At 32.5% G+C, this 23,027-nt stretch overlaps 1 protein-coding gene and 1 non-coding gene across 7 annotated transcripts in view; one reads left to right on the forward strand and one right to left on the reverse strand.

Moving 5' to 3' along the window:
* LOC115877005 (liprin-alpha-1) overlaps positions 1–23,027 on the forward strand; it is a 374,919-nt gene that overhangs the window by 197,735 nt on the left and 154,157 nt on the right. The window lies entirely within an intron of this gene.
* Positions 18,287–18,359, reverse strand: Trnaa-agc. The gene has a single exon. It is a non-coding gene; the product is annotated as a tRNA-Ala (tRNA).

The following is a 23,027-nucleotide window of genomic DNA, read 5'->3' on the forward strand; positions in this document are numbered from 1 at the left end:
AGGGAGTAAAATTTTTTGGGGATATTTTTAGGGATAAAATTTCAATGGAATTTTACCGCTACCAAAGAGGAGATAAGACCGCTACTACTATTTTTCAAAATTAATAGGAAAGTATCAATAAAACAAAATAATTTATTTATTTTACACCGAATCTTGGATAACAGTTGTGGGGATTTTAGTTGTTTGGATTTAAGAAGGTTTAATATTGCTTTAATGGAAAGTTTCGAACAGTTGGCTACACTGCTGTGATCAGGCGTTTCAAGGTCAACCACTTATTATTATTATTTATATTTTAGGGTTTTTCGGGATATTTTTTTAGGTTTTTAGGGATATTTTGGGGATTTTTGATGCGAGTGTTTAGATTTTTAGGGAAATAAATTTTTGAGAGTTGGGAACACTGCTCCAAATTTTATGCCCCTAGTATAAGTGGAACTATTGACTAGTATTGAAATATCCAGCGACAGTGTTATTATATTATATTTTATGCATATTACTTACTTGATTTCTGCAATTATAATTAGTACACGATTTCTAACAAATAATAATATTTAGCAAATCACTCAACAAAATGTAGATACATTTTTGTTATATTTTTATAAAAACCGCACACCTCTGGATATTTTATGAACGAAATCGACTACTTTTTAGAAAACTGCTGTACCCTTACCGTTGCCCCGCTGTTTCAAATCCGTTTGTTAGACTGAATGAGCACTGCATAAACAAGAGGAAGGACTATTGAACTAAATGGCATTGATCAAAGAGTAATTAAAATACTAAAACAAAAACAAGCCTTTCTCTAATAATACGAGCCCTATATCCAGTTGTGGGATTGATAACAGAGGGGGGCTCTATCTAATTAAAAGATGCGGAACGCTTTTCCGAGCGGCAAACTAAAAACGAACCGCGAACTAAATTTAGCCAAAGGCCGCATGGCCGACAGGAATTATTTGCCTTGTTTTGCGCCAAGCTTTGTCACACAACGGAAGCCTAATTACGAATTCGTTTCCCCGTTATTTAACGTTCGCGAAGTTTGGACCGAGAGCGCCGCGACAGACACTGATAAAAGCGCGTCCACTAATTATTTCCAAATGAGTTGATAAACATCGAGACTCTAACTGTGATGGGGTTTTAAATTACGTAACGATTGGTATGCGACCTTGTTGATTATTGATGGAATGCAGAATTAGTTGCGCAACATTTGAATAAAAAATATGAAGGAAGGAGTATAATGCCGTCAGCTTCATTCAGAACCTCAAAATTGGTGGAATAAATCAATGGTTTCAATTAACGTAGACGTTTGTTCCTCTAATATCAATGTAAGCATTCACAACGTCAAAATTAGTGGTAGTATTCTTCAATTAGTGGAAAAAGTTAACGAACTTTTAACTTTTCCACTAATTATACTTCAAAAGTTGCGAGGAATGTCATTTTGGCCTATGATCCGTCAAGGAAGATTGTGGTTAGAAATCAAAAGTTTATTTTTTTATAAGCTAAATATTACGCTTTTTCTATGGATACATCTGACAACCGCAAGCTGTTGCTAGGATATTCTATTAATTTTAATTGTGTTTTTTAGACGTTGTGAATGATAGTAAACTAAAAAGTATAAAGTGTAATTGAAACCACTAATTTATTCAACTAATTGCGAAGTTCTAAATGAAGCTGTCCATTTATTAATTTCATACAGGAGAGGCGGGATCGACATTATGGGCCCCATCCTTGACACTTCTGTTTAACGTATAACATTTATCGACAACATAAAACAATATCAACAAATTACTGAGTCTACTAAATTAACGGCACTGATAAACCGGAATTTAAGTCATATTAATCTTCCATTGCGCTCCACTTAAGTTTTTTATTTGCTGCTTCCTCAATATTTTTATTCAAGGGTCAAATGGAAACCCCATACCAATGGAATAGTATCTAGGAAGTTTAGAATAACATATTCATTATAGGGTGAGTCTTAAATAAGTGCAAATGTTTTCAGGGTTGGTAGATCTTGATAAAAGAAAATATTTTCCAAACCGTTTTTCAAATAAATCCAAAGCAACCGAAATATTTTAGTTTGAAAATTTCCAGAAAAATTGATTTTTACTGAAATTTTGAGGTGCAAATTTTGAGAACCACCGGATCTTTTCTCGGTTTTCTTTTTTGTAAATTTAATATACTATATTGCCATATTATGAAGATATTATGTTTTTAACAAAAAAAAACTAAAAAAATTCCAAAAAAAAATTCGCGAAAAAGATTAATAGGTGTGTTTTTGGGTTCGAAATATATTACCCCTAAAATTATTTGCACTTATTTAAGACTCACCCTGTATATTATATTGGTTATCTTGTTGCAGCTTCTTACTTTGAACTTTAAAGCGAGAAAATCATCAACTAAACCCAACTATACCGATACTACAACATTGGTAGAAGGGGTGTACAAGCTGTGTGTGTATACTAAGACACACAGTATTGAATAAGTTATGACTCATAACTTATGAATGTAACCAATAATTAATTATTGGTTACAAAAATCAAAAACTTATTGGTAAATTTAATAAAAAGTATTGGTATAATAAAAAAATAATATGCCTATACATAGTATTTTGTACTTTGGGTAAACTTACCACTGGAAAAAAATAAGTTTGTAAATTATTAAGTTTAGCTTACTAGTCCGTAGTAAAAATATCCAAAATCATATTTTGTTCAAGGGCCTCCGATGGAAGGAAAGAAGAAGAGAATTCTTCTTCTTTTCTTCCATCGGACAGCAGGTAGCAACTTTGATTTGATCATGAGGTAGCAGATAGTCTTGTAGGAACTGAGCAAAAATATCAGGCTGTTACAAGCATAATGAGGGACAGAATAAGAGAAAAAGAGACAAGCAACATGCCTTAAAGTAATTATTTTACCTCCACTGCGATGAAGTAATGCCCAAGCGGTTCCATTACAGTTGGTGAAGTAAAAGGAGGTGGTTTTTTTAGTCAGTAAGAATCCGACACTACCCCGATAACTGACACCAGTCCTGGTGGCATATTCGGAATTCGCCGACACATCAGCCGCTTGAGATAGTTCGGGTGCTGCCTAAAGTACGTATTAGACTAATTATTAAGACGTACGTATTAGACTATATTGTTTCTTTCTTCGCAACTTTGTAAATCGGATTCATTTGATTTGCGTTTGTAATGGGTATTTTTATTTTTTATGATCAATCAGTAATCGTCTGTAGTTGGTTTCCATTGTTTTCCAGTGATTAGCACATTTCGAGCAGATTGCTAATTCAAAAACATGGAATTTAAGACATTTCGAGCTGTACTTAAAAATAGATAGCCTCGAATAAACTGAGATTGCAGATTACCGATAAAACAAATTTTAGATATGTTGCTTTTTGCAAAGAAATTAAATAATGACAGTAATGTTATTGATGTATCATTAATACAAAATAAATAGTAATAGCACGGATAACATACTTTTGTTGGCGAATAGTTTATTATAGAATGGATAACTGCCTTGGTATATGTTAGAAGAGACATTTTTGAAAGAGTTTCAAAAACATTTTAAGATTGGCTCTGAGACTATGTTTAATGAGCAGTTAAGAGATTTTATCACTACCATTTTTTGCCACTGGCAAACAGAAGAAAAATAGGGAAGCGAGCCGCAAAAGAACTTCGCGAAATATAGACTGTCCAGTAACATTATTAGTAACTATCAAACAATTTCTTTCAGTCAAAAAATTAAAAAAAAAATATCGGATTAGGAGAGAATAAATCCAAAAAATTAAAAAAAATATGTCTTATTTATTTTGCTTTGCTTAGATTTAAGTTGTTTAGTAATTTCTATATACAGGGTAATCCACCAGGGTAATCTATTATTATTGCCATTAATAATTAATCTAATAGAAATAATTTTGTTTAAGTTAACAAAATTTTAGTTAGAATTTTATACTAAGAAAGCCAAATTGAAAACTGCCTCGTGAAATTTTTGAAAATCATATTGCTTATTTTAAGGGAATACATCTTATTGTTTAATTTTAGTATTAAAGATAATTTCTGTTCAATTCTGTTTTGGATTTCAAGTCCATTTTGTAACAGTTCTCGATATACAGGGTGTCCCAGAAATAAGTGCAAATATTTTAAGGGGTGGTAGATCTCGATAAAAGAAACATATTTTCTCTTTATCGTTTTTCAAATAAGTCCAAAATAACGGAGTTATTTTACTTTGAAAACTTCCAAAAAAAAAAGATTTTTTGCTAAAATTTTGAGAATCACTGGATCTTTTCTGGTTTTTCTTTCTTGTAAATTTAATCTAATACATATGTTTTCATATTATCATGAAATTATGTTTTTTAACTAAAAACTAAAAAAAATTCCAAAAAAAATTTCAAAAAATTTCGAATTTTCAAATTTTTTTTTCGCGAAAAAAACCTCATAGGCGTGTTTCTAGGGTTGAACTCTACTACCAGTTAAAATATTTGCACTTATTTCTTGGACACCCTGTATAACCTATACTGTAATGCAATATGCAGTCAACAGTATTTCGTTTTCGTAAATCACCGACGCATAAGGGTTGGGATTAGTCTAATACGTCGCGCCGTCGGTACTGTATCAACCGTCTAATACACCCGACCTACTCCGAGCGGCTAATGTGTCGGCGAATTCAGAATATGCGTCCTGGGCCCGTATTCTGTAACTTTGACATAAAAACGTTACGCTTTCAAAGCGGTGAGCGCAAGTATTCGATCAGCGAAAAGCAAGGCAGTCGATTTTGGTATTCTCGTTACCATGCGAATCGTGCTCTGGATACGCGTTGAGCACGTATTGGCAGCATCACAATTTCTAATGTAGATAATAGTCAAAAGTTGATAACTGACGAATGTAACAATGAAAAATGTCAATGTTACGTGAATTTCATAACCTATTGTTGAGTTATGTCAAGCTGTTTATCTATGGATATGTCATTATTCTTATTAAACGAGGGAAGTGTTGAAGACGCTTCTCAGCATTTTCGATGCTTTGAACAATATTTATAGCTGCCAAGTCGTAAATTATCAATTACTTATTGAGGAATTTATAGAAGAAGTAGTAATTTTCACTAAAGAGCAAGATAACGCACAAAATCACAATTTTTTCGATTTTCACTGACAGTTCGACAAGCAAAACGATCCTTTAAGGTAAGGCAACCGTTTTCAAAGCGCTGAGCGCAATCAGTAAATACGCTAAGCGCGTCAGACGAGACTACCCAAATCGTTAGTTAAGTGCGCGCTCAGCGAAAATTAACGTCATATACGCTGAGCGTCTAAAAACGCTTAGCGTTTTCAAAGTTACAGAATACGGGCCCGTCTTATGCAGGATTTTTCCCCTCCAAGCTCCTCCTAAGCCATCTTCAAAAATATTAAATAATTTACGAAGCTGTATTTTGTTATATCAAGTGCTTTCAGAGCGGCTTGACTATCCGAAATTGTATTTTTATTGATTTGTCGATACAGTGCTGGTATACCAGCATCTGTACACTATTTGAGGTGAACTTAATATTCTTTTTATTAAGGATTTATTATTTTTGCCCAGTTGCTTTTATTAAAGTACGTACTTAACGTGGATTGATGTTTTTTACAAGAATACTTAAATGGCATTGAATCTCTTAATTATTTCCACGCAATTTATTAAGTATTTAAGACCCTAGCGCAACGTTATTTAATGCTTATTGCTATTTGTGTGCAGTAACATCATTTTATTTACGACTCTTTGCGGAAAACTGTGCTACCAAAAAGCGAAGAAAAAAAGATATTTTTAATGATTTGACTTTAGTTGAATTAGAATTAGTTTTGAGTTACAATATTTGGAATCTTATGCCAAAATTTGATTTTGAAGCTCTGTTTTTAAACTTTATCGACATATGTACATATCATAATAATATGATGAATTTAGAGTAAAAGGGGGAACTAGAGGGATTGGGCTCATGTTAGTTGATTACATTTATGAGATATTTTGAGATTTATATAAATATCTAATTATTGTTTGTAATTTCTTACATGTTTAATTAATGATTTTTCTCAAAAATATATATTGAGCAACATAGGATTACTCTGTTATATTTTAATTGCGTTGTATTCTCTTTGAATTTTATTATGGCTGATTCAGCATTCGTTCAATATGTTTTTCATCACAGTGTTTACATGATACTTCATAAAGAGCTAATAATTATTATTGGAATGTTGTAGAATGTTTAGGAGGGGGGTTAATAGGTGGAAGAAACACACTCAAGAAAGGGTGTGTTTCCCTTTCTTGAGTTATAACGAGTTATAACTCATAATTCAGTCCCAGGGCTTAGACAAAAGCCAATGTTTGCGACGATTCCATAGAGGCCAGCTCTCCATCTTCGACATCAGCCGTTCCAAAGTTTACGGCACGGTTGTCTCGGCGTACTCAGTGATAACGTGTTCTGGTGTTTCCCCATTTTCCCCACGGAATCTGCATTCGCGTTGTTTCTCAGCTTTAATCCGCTGAGGTGTTCGTTGAGGAGACAGTGTTCTGTTAGAAACCCCGTGGACAATCCGAAGATTGTTTTTACTTAGATCAAAGAAAATCTTTGATTTTTCTCGGTCTTAAGTTCTCAGGAACTTTTTCGAGTGTTTTAGACCGTTGGAGGATTACTATTTCAGGTTACGGATGGAGTCTTTCAGGTTCTTCAGTTCCGTTGGTTTCTGCTTGGAAAGCAGAACGTTTCTGGTCCAGTAACTGCGAGCACTACACTAACGGGACTGCAGTTAGTGGATTGCTCGCTCCTTTTCTAGCTATAATCGTTTGATTTTTCATTGCTTTCTATCCCTTGGTTAGCGGGCACCCAGAGTAGGAGGACTTTATTTTCTTTGCCTAATTTGTTCAGCTTCTACTAGGCATTCTTTGACCAACTTCGAATTGATGTTTACTGAGTTGATTGCCTTTACTATCACATACTATTATAGTATGTGTTGCTTGACTATCGGATAAGATGGCTATTTCCTGTTTTCAATAGTTTCTATCTAAGGTAAATTGTACGCATCTTTTGATAGCGTAGATTTTTGCCCGAAGGATGCTCGGGTAGGTGCCTATTGGTTCGGGGTATTTAGTTTTTGGCCCAAATAGTCCTATCCCTGTCCCTGTTTTGGCTTTGGAAGCATCAGTATACCACGTTATGGTATGGTCTTTACATGCTGAGCAAACGTTTCTCTCTTCCAATCCTCTTTAGTGCTCAATATTACAGTAAGGTGTTTCTCAAAGTTGTATTATTATGGGGAGCTTTAGTAGTTATGTTAAGGAACCTTTAAAATGAATTAATAGTTGGTTTTCTAGAACTAACACTGTACATAAACTTAAGATCGATATTATTAATAATGTTTTAGTACCTTCAATTACTTTATGATATAGACTATATAGAGTAATACAAATCGTTAAGATATATTGTTTCAAATGTAATTTTGACAGCACTAATATTGTTGTTGATACGTAGAAGTAGCCTTCGAACTGAAAAATTTTAATCGCACATTGTTCTCATAACATGAAACTAGGAGACACACTGCTTTTTAGGGGATATGAATTAACGATTGGACATGTGCGGTTCTCCGGTATACCGGTATCAAGACATGTATTTTTGAAATATTTTGGTACTGCAGGCATTTTTTCCTACAAAACCCATTCAAGACGGTGCGGCAATAAAAAACAGTTTCGAATGATTGCTACCAATAATCGCGCAAGCCTGATTTTGTTATTCTGCAACTTTAAATAACAAACAATATTAGGTTTGTATTTGTATAAATTATATTGTTTAGTATTTTTTATTTTAATTTTGATAATGGAACCTCTTAATTGTAAAATTTCTTCGTTTTTTGTAAAATTTCATCATTTTTGTCCATTCGATATTTCGATTTAAATGGTATTCCAATCCATGCATTATTCTGATCCATCCGGTATTCTAGTGCACCCGGTATTCCGGTACATACGGTATTTTGCTCTAATTGTAGGTATACCGGTTGTAGGATCGGTACTTCTTGCTACCGGGTATCGGTACTGAAATTTTAGGACCGAAAATCTCTATTAACGATATTATCTTTCTATTATATTCATTTGAAGGCAAAAAATAGGTATCATTATTTTGTACATTATTGTTTTTATTTTAAAAAAAATTAATCAAGTGCCTAACTAAATACTATAATCTACGACACGTTAAAAATTATTTTCGCTAAAAAAAACGGAATAAAATTGCGACGACGACGGCGTTTTCTTTAGCGAGTTTTTCCACCTGACCTGTTTTGGAAACTAAGCTGAGGTAATATTATTACTCTAAGATTAAATTAGATATCCTCTAGACTAATCAATCATTATTAGTGTAAAGTCAAAATCCATTTTAGTTGTATGTATTAGGTTTATACATGCAGGCATATCAAAGTCAACTAAACTATTGGTTTATTTACCTGTTGAAATATACGTAATTGACATGAAACTGAGAAGCGGAAATAATTCAAGCTTGAATGTTTCTGCTATTGATTGATACGCATACTTGATGAATAATGATTATATTATTTGTATAAGATTTAAAATGAAATAATTTCTATTAATTATCCTCGGCACAACTCAGTTGGACATATTTATCTTCTTGGTTTGGTCTAAAGTAGCAAAAGGAATGCTTGAAAAAATAATTGATGTTGTCAAGTTACAAGTATACCAAAGCAAAATTGTTCGATATGACTATAAATTTAATATATTTTTAGTTCCTTCCAGCATACATAATTTGATGTATACAGGGTGATTCACGGTCATGGTACGTTAGACGTTTATGGAGAACCTGTGATTTTTTTGAAAATTTGGATTTTTGCATAAAGGCACCTAACCAATCTGTCCAAATTATTTTCAGCATTATAGTGTTGTCCCTTCATACTAAAAGTGGTAGCATCTTTGTTATTTTAAATGGAACACCGGGTATATTATTATATTTTTCGAAGCTACTTCCATGTCTCAATTTTTTTCTATTATACTAACCTATACCAATCTCTAATAGTTTTCGAAATAAAAAATAATAGATGTGTAAAATTGACAAAAATTAAATTACTAGATCGAATTCATAGACACTTATACAGGGTGAGTCTTAAATAAGTGCAAATATTTTCAGGGCTGGTAGATCTCGATAAAAGAAACATATTTTCTCTTTTTTCCGTTTTTCAAATAAGTCTAAAATAACCGAGTTAATTTTTTTTGAAAATTAAACAAAATGATTTTTTGCTTAAATTTTGAGAACCACTGGGTCCTTTCTGGGTTTTTTGTCTTTTAAATTTAATCTACTATCTATGTTGTCATATTATCAAGAAATTATGTTTTTAACTAAAAACTAAAAAAAATCAAAAAAATTTTTCAAAAAATTTTCTTTTTTTTTTTGCAAAAAAACTCAGACGTGTTTGTGGGGTCGAAATATACTACCCCTAAAAATATTTGCACTTATTTAAGACCCACCCTGTATAAGACAAACGTACGAAATATTACTTTGTATGCATTTTGGATTATATTGTTGATATTTTTTCTATTAAAAGTCCCAGCGAATTGAAGATATTAAGCTTTCCAAACAGGTTTCAGACTTATTTACATACATTAAACTAGGTTTTGTTTAATAGACAATTTTTGTTTTTTTGTTTAATAGACAATATTTTAAGTTTTAAAAATGTTATTATAAATACCAATCACCTACAATAAATTTGCTGTAGAATTTGATGATTGGTTATAGATTATAAATAGATAATTTGATTAAGGTCGCGTCATTATCCAAGACCATTTAACAAACAAGATAAATTTTAAATAAAAAGAAAAATATGACATATTAACTCACTATAAATAGTGCGTTTTTGTTTTTATAGGAATACCAAAGGGCTTAAAATACAAAAAAATCACCGTTATCTGACTTTCCTTTACTCGTAGAATTTGTTAAATGTAGATCGCTTAAACAAATTTGAAAAGGGACCAACGCACAGGAAGCTGCGGTTTCTCGAAGGAAATTGGCAGAGAACAGATGACAGGGGCGCATTTATTTCAGTAAACTTCTTGGGACAGCTTTCGACAGGTCCATTTTCTCAGGATAATGGATGATGAAATTCACATTTTATAATTCTCTAGTGTGGTAACTCGAAGATGTAATACCCTATCCTGTTTAATTGATCGCTAATCCATTGTTAAATAATGTTACTTTGGAATATGTCATAAGTTGACATGTGATATGTTATTCAGTGTCATTTTCTTTAGAATAAAGTAAAAAAAATATCCAGGGTGTCATTTAAAAATCAAAAGTTGTAGTCATTTCCGGTGAAATAAGAAGTGACCAAAAACAATTGAATATGCCAATCAATCCTAATTTATCGTATTACTAACATGCGAAATCTCAGTTTTTATATAAAAAAATGAAAAAGTTATAGGGGTGAGCCAATTTTGAGAAACACCCGGTAATACTTGTGAAATACTGACACATTACCAGTGCATGCTAGAGGATACTTTTTGGGTTATATTCAACAAAGTACGCTAGCATATTTTTTCCAGAAAGATTAAGTTATTATTCATTTGATTTCAAGACCAAGACCAAGTGGACCAAGCGAGTCTTGGTTTTGGTCTTGAATTTGCTTATCACTAATTACAATCATTTATGGTAGCATAGTTAAATTTATTACTTAGAATTTAATATGTTTTTATCTGAACATTCTGAATACAGTCGCTCTTCTGAATCATTTATAGCTTCATTCCAACGCAACAGAGAACCGTACTCGGTACGGTAACGCTTATGCTTATACATCATTCGCAATTTTACATATACGCATTACATGTATTGTTATATGGCTTTCTCGGAGATGCCGGTGATATTTGAGAGTGGTCAAGAATAGGTACCCAGTTGGCTTGGAAATGATGATTAATGATATTCCCTATACAAGGTGTCCCAGAAATAAGTGCAAGTATTTTAAGGGGTGGTAGATCTCGATAAAAAAAACATATTTTCTCTTTATATTTTCAAATCAGTCCAAAAATAACGAAGTTATTTTACTTTGAAATTTTTCAAAAAAAAATTGTTTTTCCTAAAATTTTGAGAACCACTGGATCTTTTCTGGATTTTCTTTCTTGTAAATTTAATCTATTACCTACGTTGTCATATTATCAAGAAATTATGTTTTTAACTAAAAACTAAAAAAATTCCAAAATTTTTTTCATATCATAATCAGAATATAATTGGAAATTTTGAACTTTCGGTTTTGGATCGTCGGCACGTCGACGGCCTTGAAGCTCGGCCAAATATGCACAGTTGTTAGATTCAAAAATACTTTAATTGGCATCCCATTCTTTTTCTGGTGTATAATAGTTTATTTCTATTCTTATTTTCTTGTCAGACACACTTATATTAATTATTTGTTTGGCTTTTAAAATAGTTTTAAGTATATTATTACAAAACATATACTCATAAAATACATTTTTAATATACACTACCTTATATTGCTAACTAAGAAAATACCTTTAATTACCTTTAAAAATGTACAGGGGGATTGATATTGATATTTATTAATGATGGAACGTTAGTAATGAAATATAAGTTTAATAATAATGGAAATAATTTATTAAAATGCAGTACAAAAAATGTTAATCGACTAAAGAAATACTATAATAACAATTTTTTTCTCTTTGCCACGTTATCTATATAGATCTAGGTAGATTTTAAAAAGTGACACAGGTACAATTATTAATAATATCATACTCGGCATAAAAGTTCAATAAACATCGACATCGTACAATAAATTAAAATTCGTAAAATAAATTAAAATTATTAATTAAACAAATCTTTATACAGAAACGCAAGTATTCCAAATTTGGGCTCAATCGAAATCCAGAAAACGATATCATAATATTGTACTATATTATGGTACCACTCGATATGCTTCAAGGTACCATAATATTGCAATGTCATCGAAGATCCGTAGTATATCAAGTTTAAGCCCAATCGAACGCCAGGAAATGGTATTGTAATATGGTACTACATTATGGTACCTCTTATTGATATGCTTCATGGTACCATAATATTGCAATGTCATCAAACATACGCAGGTATATATCAAAGCCCAATCGAACGTCAGGAAGTCGTATCATAATATGGTACGATAAAAGGTATCACTTAATATGCATCATAGTACCATCATATTACAATGTCAGCAAAGATACGTAGTAGTAGTAAGTTTAAGCCCAATCGAACGCCATGTACGTAATATGGTACTATATTATGGTACCACTTGATATGGTTTATGGTATCATAATATTGCAAAGTCATCAAAAATACGAAATTATATGTCAAATATGAGCTCAATCGAACGTCAGGAAGTGGCATCATAATATGGTACGATAGAAGGTACCGCTTTCATGCATCATAGTACCATCATATTACAATGTCACCGAATATACGTAGTATACCAAGTTTAAGCCCAATCAAACGCCATGTATGTAGTATGGTACTATATTATGGTACCACTTGATATGCTTCATGGTACCATAATATTGCAATGTCATCAAAAATACGCAAGTATATATCAAATATGAGCTCAATCGAATATCAGGAAGTGGTAACATAATTTGGTACTATAGAAGGTACCACTTTATATGCTTCATGGTACCATAAAATTACAATGTCACCGAAGATACGTAGCATACCAAATTTAAGCCCTATCGACCGCCATGTATCGTAATAATATGGTACTATATTATGGTATACTATTTCCCTTATAAATTTACATATAAAATGACAGCGATCTTCATGTGATAGCCATCGCTAACGCCGTCTTTTTCCCGATCATACGGTATAAAGTATGAACACAATTGAACGTCAGGAAGTGGTATCATAATAGTAGAACAATACTTATTATATTGTCGCCGAATTACAATAAAAATTCAGGATTCAATTACAATCAAACGTCAGGAACCGATTGTAATTCAGCTCGTAAGATTTAACTCCAAATAACATGGCAAGTTAAATAGTTAAACGTTTGAACAAAGAGCTCTGATCTATTTTAATATGTTTAAATGATGTAGTAAATTTGAAGATAGGCTTTATCAGGAAGTATTACAATGTGAATTACACAATGGCAACACTGCACAAAATTCTTTTAAATTTCGTTTGTAGAAAACTGTTTTCTTTTAAATTTATCGCCCTCTATTATGTAGTAGCGAAACTACCGCATCCAAATATCTGATTTGGAGACAGGCTTTAAAAGCCTGTCTCCTTTTGATACCTACAATTTTATGCATGTAACCAGACTTCTGTTGCGTAGCTAGATATTCTGTGCTCATAGGCTTGTTTCTGGGGTTGAACTATACTACCAGTTAAAATATTTGCACTTGTATCTGGGACACCCTGTATAATTTTACATATAAAAAATGACAGCGATCTTCATTTCATAACCATCGCTGAGGCCGTTTTTTCTTTTTGATCATATTGTACTTACCTCCTAATATATTACTCATTTGGAATCTCTTAAATAATAAAAATCGTATAAAAATCTAACCAATAATAATAACAAAAGAATAAGGTTATGAATTTTCAAGTTATGAATTCAAGTGTAAGGCTACAGCTTCCAGGAATCCGTTCAGGAACCATTCCAACCGCATTTAATTTTGGTATCGTAACAGAACTGTCCAAATCGACACATGCGCAGAAATTCCATCCAAGCGATATCAATTAGAGATGGTATGATACCAATTAGAGATCCGGTATTTTAAAAGAATCGGATCCGGAGTTACATCAAGCTTTATGGACCTGCATTCAGGTTCCAGTTTCGCCGGATCTATATAATTCTAACTTTTAATTTTAATTTATCCAAATTTTGTTTTGCATAAAGCAATCCGCGTTTGGTTTGGTTTGGTTGCGTTTTGCCAAATTCTTATCACATGATATTAGCTGTTCTATTTATTTAGTAGGGGTACCTTAAGGTTCAAATTTATGACTATGAGGAAAAGCATGTCGAAGTTATACATACCTAGTATAAATAATAAAAGGAAATAAATGGAATTTTTTTACAAAAAAAAAATTAAAACTAAATTTGAATGTAGTCCTCGCCTGCTGATTGATTTGACGAACCCTGTACAATCATAATATATTCTATAATTTCTTGGATTTACCAATAAAGCAACAACACTAATTTTAAGTAATAGAAAATGATCTCGACTATGGTTACGATTCCACGAGAGTAAACTTAAAAAACAATAAATACAACTCAGCAGCAGTTACAATTCCTTCTTTATTACAATACTCTCCAATACTGATTTATTTCGCTGCATCGTTATATTTGCGTTATCTGCCGACAACGTGGCCAGTTGGCTGTCAGTAATGCAGTTCCGCGGATAGGGGTCGATATTAAGTAGAATCTGCATCCGTCAGTAGTCAGTACCGACACAGGAGAGAGGTCCGGGGATGCATATCCATCCGGACCTACACCCATCTCTAATACCAATAACTGTTCTAGAACGGTACAAATTTCTACATTGAAACGAAGCTAATGTCTCCCTCCACGTTACTACACAATAAAAATCGCGCGAGACTGATTTTCTGCAAGGACTTCTGCAGCTGCAAGGGAATTGCCAGAAAAGATCACCTGTATTTGAACCGTACATCAAGAAATTTGCGAATTGCAAAAACTTTTACCGACTGTAAAACGGACTTAAGAACATTTTGAAATGGTGACCAAGTATTTTATGTTTTGACAATACCTTAATAACATATATTTGCTTTATAAATTGCCAAAGCAATAGTCGTTTGTGCCATTTTCTCAGTTTTATTTATCCTACAAGTTAATCGTTGACATTTCGGAATTGATATGATTTTTATTATGTGGTCGATATCGATCCGACGTTAGTCATTTTGGCCCGATAGGTCGTTAATGGCAATAGCCCCTTTGGACCTGCGATCCAATTTAATAAAGGGTGTTCCACCCTATTATACCTCGATGCGCTTGGAATATTTCGAATATTAACGCTCCAGAGTTATCCTACAGGGTGTGAATAATAATAGTTTTTGAGTCAGTTGGAATTTGGTAAATGGAAAATATTTTATTGGTGCCGGAATAATTGATTCTGCCGGTCAAACAGATAAAGTTTAGGACGCATTAAAGAAAATTATTCTAAATCTAGAATTACTCGTATTCCTAAAAATTGTCTAATTTCTAAACCCTTCATTAATTTCTAAGTTTTTACTTTTTATTAAAATCATCCTGAATGCTCTACAAATATATTTTAATATAAAGAACACATTTAAGTATTTTTATTAAAAAATTATGTGTATCTATGTATTTCTGTCTCGTTTTCTGCACTGAGTTCCGTTTCATTCTGAGGATTATGATTTATATACTGCTTTTACTTTACTGAATTTATTTCAATATAGGCAAGGGAGTGCTAAGGGAGAATGGAGAATTGCGATGCATATTGATAAGCACATCTTTTGATGAGATAGCAGCTGTTCGTGTAGTGTGAGATTAATGAAATCTGTCTGGGGCCTAGACAGTAATCAATACGAATTAATTTATATGATGATAGGTATATTGTTTTCTAGTAAATGCACACATTTATCAACTCTACTACTATGTGTTAATTAGTAGTCTATCTTTGTAAGATACTAATATTGCTGTAAAAATTAATACCCTTATTTTATTTTAATTTTAACAATTCAGATTTTAAGTCATATTTTATAATTATAAAAAAATGTGCTATGCTCCCACCGAGGCTCCCACTGATAATCTAATGAAATATTCTGTTTTTTTTTAATTTATTATTCTGAATTTTGAAAGAGTATTTTGTTGCGCAAAATATTTTTGAATGGTTTATGTTAAAAAAATTTAGAAGAATACCTTTGATTATGGTTGATATAAAGGGTGCACTGGTTAAATTTTATTTGTTGCTTTTTTAGATATAAAATTAAAATTATAAATGTAATAAAAACATTTTTTATATGTTGTTATACAAGGTGGAAAACTTTTCTTAACTTAAGAGGAAAAAAACGCTATACTTTTCTTATAACCTTTGTCTAATCTTTCTACATGCGTAGATTATAACAGGGAAATAATTCTTATTTGAAATTACATACGCAAGGCGTTTTCTTTCATGAGCTTTTCTGTGACTGAAAAGCCCGAAACATGATGTTATCTCTCCTCCGCACTTCGGACATTCACAAATCTCATTACTTTGTTGCCTCTTTACTTTTTGGTTGTCGTTGTTAACTGAGTTTACAATTCTCCTCCATTGTGTTCTATTATGCCTTCCTCCCACTGATGCTGCATACTTATCCCCTTTTTGGTTATAACTAAATGCAAGTGCGTACCGACTGGTGTAGAAATTTAAAAAGGCTATATTTTTTATATATCGTGTCGGTGCATCGTCGTTGGAAACAGGAAATCGCTCTGTTGATTCTACAGCGAAGGTTAAAAAATAGATTTTTTAACCGTATATGATCGGAAAAAACGGCGTCAAAAACGGCTGGAGAATGTCAATCTCTAGACGTCGTTTATTAAAAATTGACATAAAACTTGTCAAAAATTAACACTAATTATAGAAAGATTAAAAAAGGAAATTATCATCGGGAAAATAAGACAATTCCCTAGTTGTCTTTAACGCCTTCTTTGATAATATTGTACATTTAGCAATAATTATATGTAAATATAACAAGTTTTTCTTGTTCTAGGTGAGTTAAGCTTTAGTTGAAAAGCTGTAGAGGTCCATGAATTTAACTTATTATTCGTTTGGTAAGTAATTGATTGGATTTTATATTTAATTTTATAAATGATTTATTAACTAAAAAAAAATTTTATAGAGAAAAACATCACGTGATATAATTTCTAGTGCTGTCGATCCAAAATAGTATCTGAAAATAATTCAAATATCAAAAAAATTTGGAGGCGCCGGGTATCGATCCCGGTACCTCTCGCATGCTATAGTCTGTCCAACGAGAAGATCCTTGACAGTGATAGATGTGTCTGTCATTTTAATTTCAAAGTAGTTTATTTTATTTTACAAAGAAATAAGTTGGTACAACTGGAACGCATAGCAGGATATATTTAAAATTTGATTGACAAGATGACAAGTGATTACTACAAAATATTGTGAAAAAAACTGTATAAAACTGAAAAAGTGTAATCGAGTTATTTTATTTAATAAAAACGAAATTGGATATGTGTTAATACAAAACAAACAAGAACAAGACACTACATACCAAAAAAATATAAAAAAGAACTATTATTTACTTTCAAGCTTTATGAAACTACCCGCATTTATGATTATATTTATCAATATAACTTATGTACAAATACAAATTTGTAATATTCCACAGGAATAAATAAAACAACATAGGTAAATAAAACAAACTATTTTAATAATAATAACACCTACCAAATTTTATACCTTAAAGGTTGATTAATTAACTTTAATCTTAATTTTTTTAAACCAGTACCTTTTGACATTATTTTTCTGCAGTACTAAAATCCATTATTTTACCTCTCGTGTGATGTCGATATTTTACACCTACTCCAGTTTTTAGTATGTGTTTAGTTTGATCCTTCTACCATATACAAGATGCACTTATCTACGACGAAATGGTATACAAACTTTATCGATGGCAACTTCATTGGTGTATAAGACTTTCTGCCTGGGCAGCGAGTATTAACCATAAACTGTGCTCTGGGTCTACAGTTAATTTTCACTCGATTTTTCCTCCACTTGACTTCAAAAGACACAAAACACACGTAATAATACGAATCAAAATGCATCATCTTCCAAAACGCAGGGTATATTGTGTAAGGTATTAAACAAAAGTTGACAGAAAATTATAACCTATAATTTGGCAAGACTTTGACAAGCGTCAAAAATGACAAAAATCTAAAGGCGAGTTCATACGCATCGGTGTCCGTTTGTCGTTCATCGTTCCGCCAAACCAATAAAAATGAAATACGATCTATCATTTTTTAAATAAACCAATAAAACTGGTTAAAAAGACACGACGCATGACGGATTTATATTTAAACCCATCCATAGATAACTTAAAAATTATTAGAAACTTTTTTAGTAAAATAAATAGATTGGTATGGGACGTCATCTGCTTTTCTTCTGTCATCGTCTGTCGAAATCTTACCTGAGAAAAAAAAACAGAGTATAAGCGAGCGCTCTACCATCTGAGCTACGCCCCCCGATGGTAAACTTAAAATTGTATCATACTTTCACAATACAAAACAACTATTAATTATAAAAAAAAAACAGATATTTAAATAAAAAAAAGTTTGGAGGCGCCGGGTATCGATCCCGGTACCTCTCGCATGCTAAGCGAGCGCTCTACCATCTGAGCTACGCCCCCTTGAATGTGATTAAAATATCATTTGACCACACCGACAGTGTAACCTACTTGTTTAAACAACTTCTCATAATCGTATTAAGCATAAAAAGTGACCCTGAATTTAGACGCTTTCTCAAATAGTACTATTGAATCAGATAAAGTATATTCAATGACAGAAATTGGATAGGTTTTTAAATATTTTGGGCTTCTTATGGGATAGGAAAAATACCAGCTGCTGTATGTAAAACAGCATAGAAAGCTAAATAGAAAGTTGATTCCACTTCCATACAGTTCTATGAGAGCGGCTTGTGGATTTTTAAAAATATAGAACTGCTCATGCTAGATTTGCAGGGATTGATTTGTCGTGTTGAGGAGGTTTGAGCCATACATCCATTAAGTTCGTGGATACTGGAAGAAAGGGATTGGATTGAAGTGTGTGCGTATATACTTAACTATATCGTATGGACATGAAACGGTAATTCATATGCTTAAACCATTCCGACAAGCCTCTTCTATGTAGACTGATCATGAAACGCAAGTTGGCAGTTGGCGTATCAATTTAAAGGGCCGTTTAGACTCTCTATCACTACATCAGTAACTTCATTGTTAATTTGCCCCAACTGGTTTGCACAAACCAAACTGCACCAATATTAAACTACATATCTTAGAAAACTCACCTATTTATAACAATTAAATACACATTTGATAAACAAATTGTGACGTTAAATGTTAACCAGCAAATGCTACAACTATCTAAAACTATGGTAATGCTCAATTAACAATGAAGATGAGGCTTGTTTTTTATTGAAGCCAAATTTTTGAACTGCCCAAACTAATAGTTCGATCGAGATGTAAAATCCAGCGTGTTTTTTTTTGGGGGAGGGGGGCGCTTTTTTATTTTATAACTGGGGATATTTATTTTTGCATGATAATGATAGTCCGGCAGCAAAACCCGGATTTTTCCCTAAAGTGCCAATTGTGGGATTAAGTTTTTTTTATGACGGATTATTATAGACCTATATGTCTATTTTCCATATCCGACTGATGACAAGCTGTCACCCTTGGGGAAGTCCAGATATACAGGGTGTCCCAAAATATAAGACATAAAAATGTATCCGATAGGTTTTTAAGCTTTAGGCACAAATTACCTATCTTTAGGCCCTACTTTTTGTATGGGTTTGGTCAATTTATTGTATTTATATTAAATATAGGCTTACCTTTATAGCATAAAAATAATAATCATCATTATTTGCAATATACAGGGTGATTTAAAAAAATAAAACTTATACCTACATTTTTCCGATTAATATTTTTTTTGTTTTTAGAACTTTGTATCTTAATCTTAAATTCAATTCAACAATCATTATTGGTATTAATAATTTTAGGTTAAGGTTCGAAGGTCTTTGAATTACCGATGATTTTGTGTTTCCATTTCAATGATTCTGTAAAATGTTTAACACACATCTTTAATAATTTAGAATTAACTTAACTTATAACTGGTGAAGAAGATGAACCTTTCGAACTGTATAATGGTAAAGTATCTCGACGAAAGGACGTAGAAACGACGCAAGAAGAGGCTGATACGATAATTGTACAAAAAGCTATTAGCGAAGCCAAAGTTAATCAAGAAGCTGAAATTTTAATAATAGTTATCCCAGACGACACAGATGTTTTTTGTTACTTTTGTATTTCTGTAACTTAACCCAAATTACCAATCGCGTTTTCATGGAGTCAGTAGTTGCTGGCCGTGAGGTAATAAATATAAAAGCGTCGCTCTTAGCTTATCAGGACATAATACCAGATGTTTTGGCAGCTCATGCCATTAGCGGTTGTGACACCACTGCAATGTATTATGGAATAGGCATAAACAAGGTTATCAAAACTCTTAAAAAATGGCACTTTTTGTCTAACTTAGGCCAAGGAAACAAAAATATGGATGAAGTCGCAAGTCAGGCTGCTAAATTTATAACAGCATGTTATATGGAAGAGCATCTTGTTATTCCACGTCCAAGGCTCGTGTACAACTTTGGGCAGAAAGAACTGCATGCGGAAGGTCACAATTGCCTCTTTTACGCTTGCTTCCGCCAACGAACGAGGCATTCGTAGAAAATGTGAAACGGGCGCACCTACAGACTTGTGTATGGCTAAATGCTTTAGAACCTAATCCGCCAAACCTACAACCGACGGACTATGGATTTTTAAAAGATGCCAACGGAAAGCATTTGTTACCAGTCACCCTACCAGAAAGGCCCGAGGTGGCACCTTCCGATATATTACACTTGATTCGTTGCTCTTGTTCAAGTGCCAGTCCGTGTAGCACAAGAAGATGTGGGTGTAAAGGTGCTAGATTGCCTTGCACAATGTTTTGTATGTGCCACTGGAACGAACATTGTTGCAATGAACTGACCCCCGCTGTACCGGCTAATTATAATGAAGATGAAGATGTTGTGGTTTCCGATAAAGAAGTTGATTCTGAGGTTGATACTGACTAATAAACTTTAATGTTTTATGATATGCGTGTTTAAAATATTTACCCTATAAAACCCTATTTCCTTCAACGGAAGTAATGTTATTTTTGAAATACCCTGTATAAAAATGTGTTTGTTATTCTTTTACTCATACATTAGGTATATACATACCTACAAAGTATACAAAATGCAAAAATTTAATTTTTCGCTTTACTTTCAATTAACGTGAAAATATATTATGTTTTTTTAATCACCCTGTATATAAGATGTTTCGTTATCACTTATACCTATGAAAAAACCTACATTATTAAATAAATCAATGTAAAACACCATTTTTTCACGTTAAAAATACACAAAATAACTCGATAACTCGAATAACACTCGATTTCACATAATTGATAATGAATCACCCTGTATCTTAATTTCCCCAAAGATGCCACTTTGTCATCACTCGGATATCAAAAGTAGGACACCTATAGATGATAAATCCGTTTTCAAATAAACTTAATCCCAAAATTTTGGGTTTACCCCAGCGACTGCCGGACTATGACTAAATTAATTTATTAAAAAAACGGTCCTAAAATCTCCTACTGACTTCGGATGGCCGTTAGACGAAAAAATAGAAGAAATAAAACTTAGGAAGTCCAAACCTAAATACATTACAATGCAAAACCTGAAATACATTATAATGTATTTCAGGAAAATATTTTCACTTCTACAGGGCGGCTCAAAAATGTGTGAGTGGATCGGGATGATTTTTTTAAATTGAACATTCTGTATTTTTGTTTACTTATTGACTTTACGATTTACGCTTGATTTTCATGTATCCGTTGTCCAACGATACGATGATACGATATTAATTTTATTGGTTGAATTTAAAGGCTTCGATTGGTTAACCGTTTCTAACAACCAATCAAAGTCTTTAAATTCAACCAATAAAATTAATATCGTATCAACGTATCGTCGGACAACGGATGCATGAAAATCAAGCTTTATTGCTGCAGTTTGCGCAAATAAACTGAAAGTCTAGACGGCCCTGAATACTTATATTAAAATGCTTAACAAATCGCTCCCTGGAATTCCAAAACTAACTTAAAGTCCTTCTACCTTTAGATTACCTCTAAATACATTTTAAATACAACTGTTGAAGTTAAAGAGAATTTAATTTCCTTCGTTACTTTTTCAAAACTTTTAAACAGTGCAAAGTCGTACATTACTTTTTGTTGGATTCCTTACTGCGGCTACCCACTGATATTATGATAAGTATAGTCTGACCAACGGTAGGACAGTGACAGTTTGTGGTTGGTATTTGTCCTTTTATTTCGCAAGCAAATTGTATTTTCTGTCATTTTTTGGATGTCCTCTATCGAAATCTTCCCTGAGTTATTGGACAGGCAATGGTTGTTAAAGTTGAACTAAAATTTGACAGCTATGTCGAATTAACATTAGGCATATCTACAGCTATCTAGAATTTATCACCGCGACGTTACAGATCTATCGTGTTTCCCCTTTCTTGAGTTGTAACGAGTTATAATTCATCATACAGTCTCAGGGCATTGACAAAAGCCAGTATCTGAGACGGCTTCAGAGGAGTGTCGTTTTAATATGTAAAATGTGAACGTGTTGTGTGTGTGTGTGCTATTATTTAAATTTTTTGTTACGACGACCTTTTTTTTTTAATTTTAGTGTCAAGAGAGGAGTAGGTAATCTTAATATCCATTGAATATCGAAATAATATACCTACTGGATGTTCCATTTGAAATAAAAGATTAACTTGTTTTTTAAAGTGACCGATGTCCAATATTAATTTTGTCTTACCCTGTGTAACTTTTCAGGTCAAATTTTATTTTGGTTTGACGATAAATGGTTATTTTAACTAAATATTACGTTATACAGGTAGGTAAAGTACTGAAAGTTAATGTTTTTTCTTCATTTTATGAAGATAATAAGTATGTTAAAAATAAAAACCTTGCATTTTAGTCATATGCCTCTTTAATGAAGCTCTCTTTTATTTTCTTCCTAGAGTCCGAAAATTAATTAACATATAATGTAATAATATACAGTGTGTCCCATTTAAAAACCATAAGTTTTAGTCATATTTCGAAAATGCGAATTCCAGCGAAATTCTATATGGGACAGTTTTCACCTTTTCGATAAATCTCTACTCATAAACGAGAAAACCCATCTTCGATTAAACTCTCTTGTCACTGAAAGTGCCGGA

This window comes from Sitophilus oryzae, unplaced genomic scaffold (genome assembly GCF_002938485.1).
Source record: "Sitophilus oryzae breed Bouriz unplaced genomic scaffold, Soryzae_2.0 scaffold_1442_pilon_pilon, whole genome shotgun sequence".
In the NCBI taxonomy this organism is placed as follows: Eukaryota; Metazoa; Arthropoda; class Insecta; order Coleoptera; family Curculionidae; genus Sitophilus; species Sitophilus oryzae.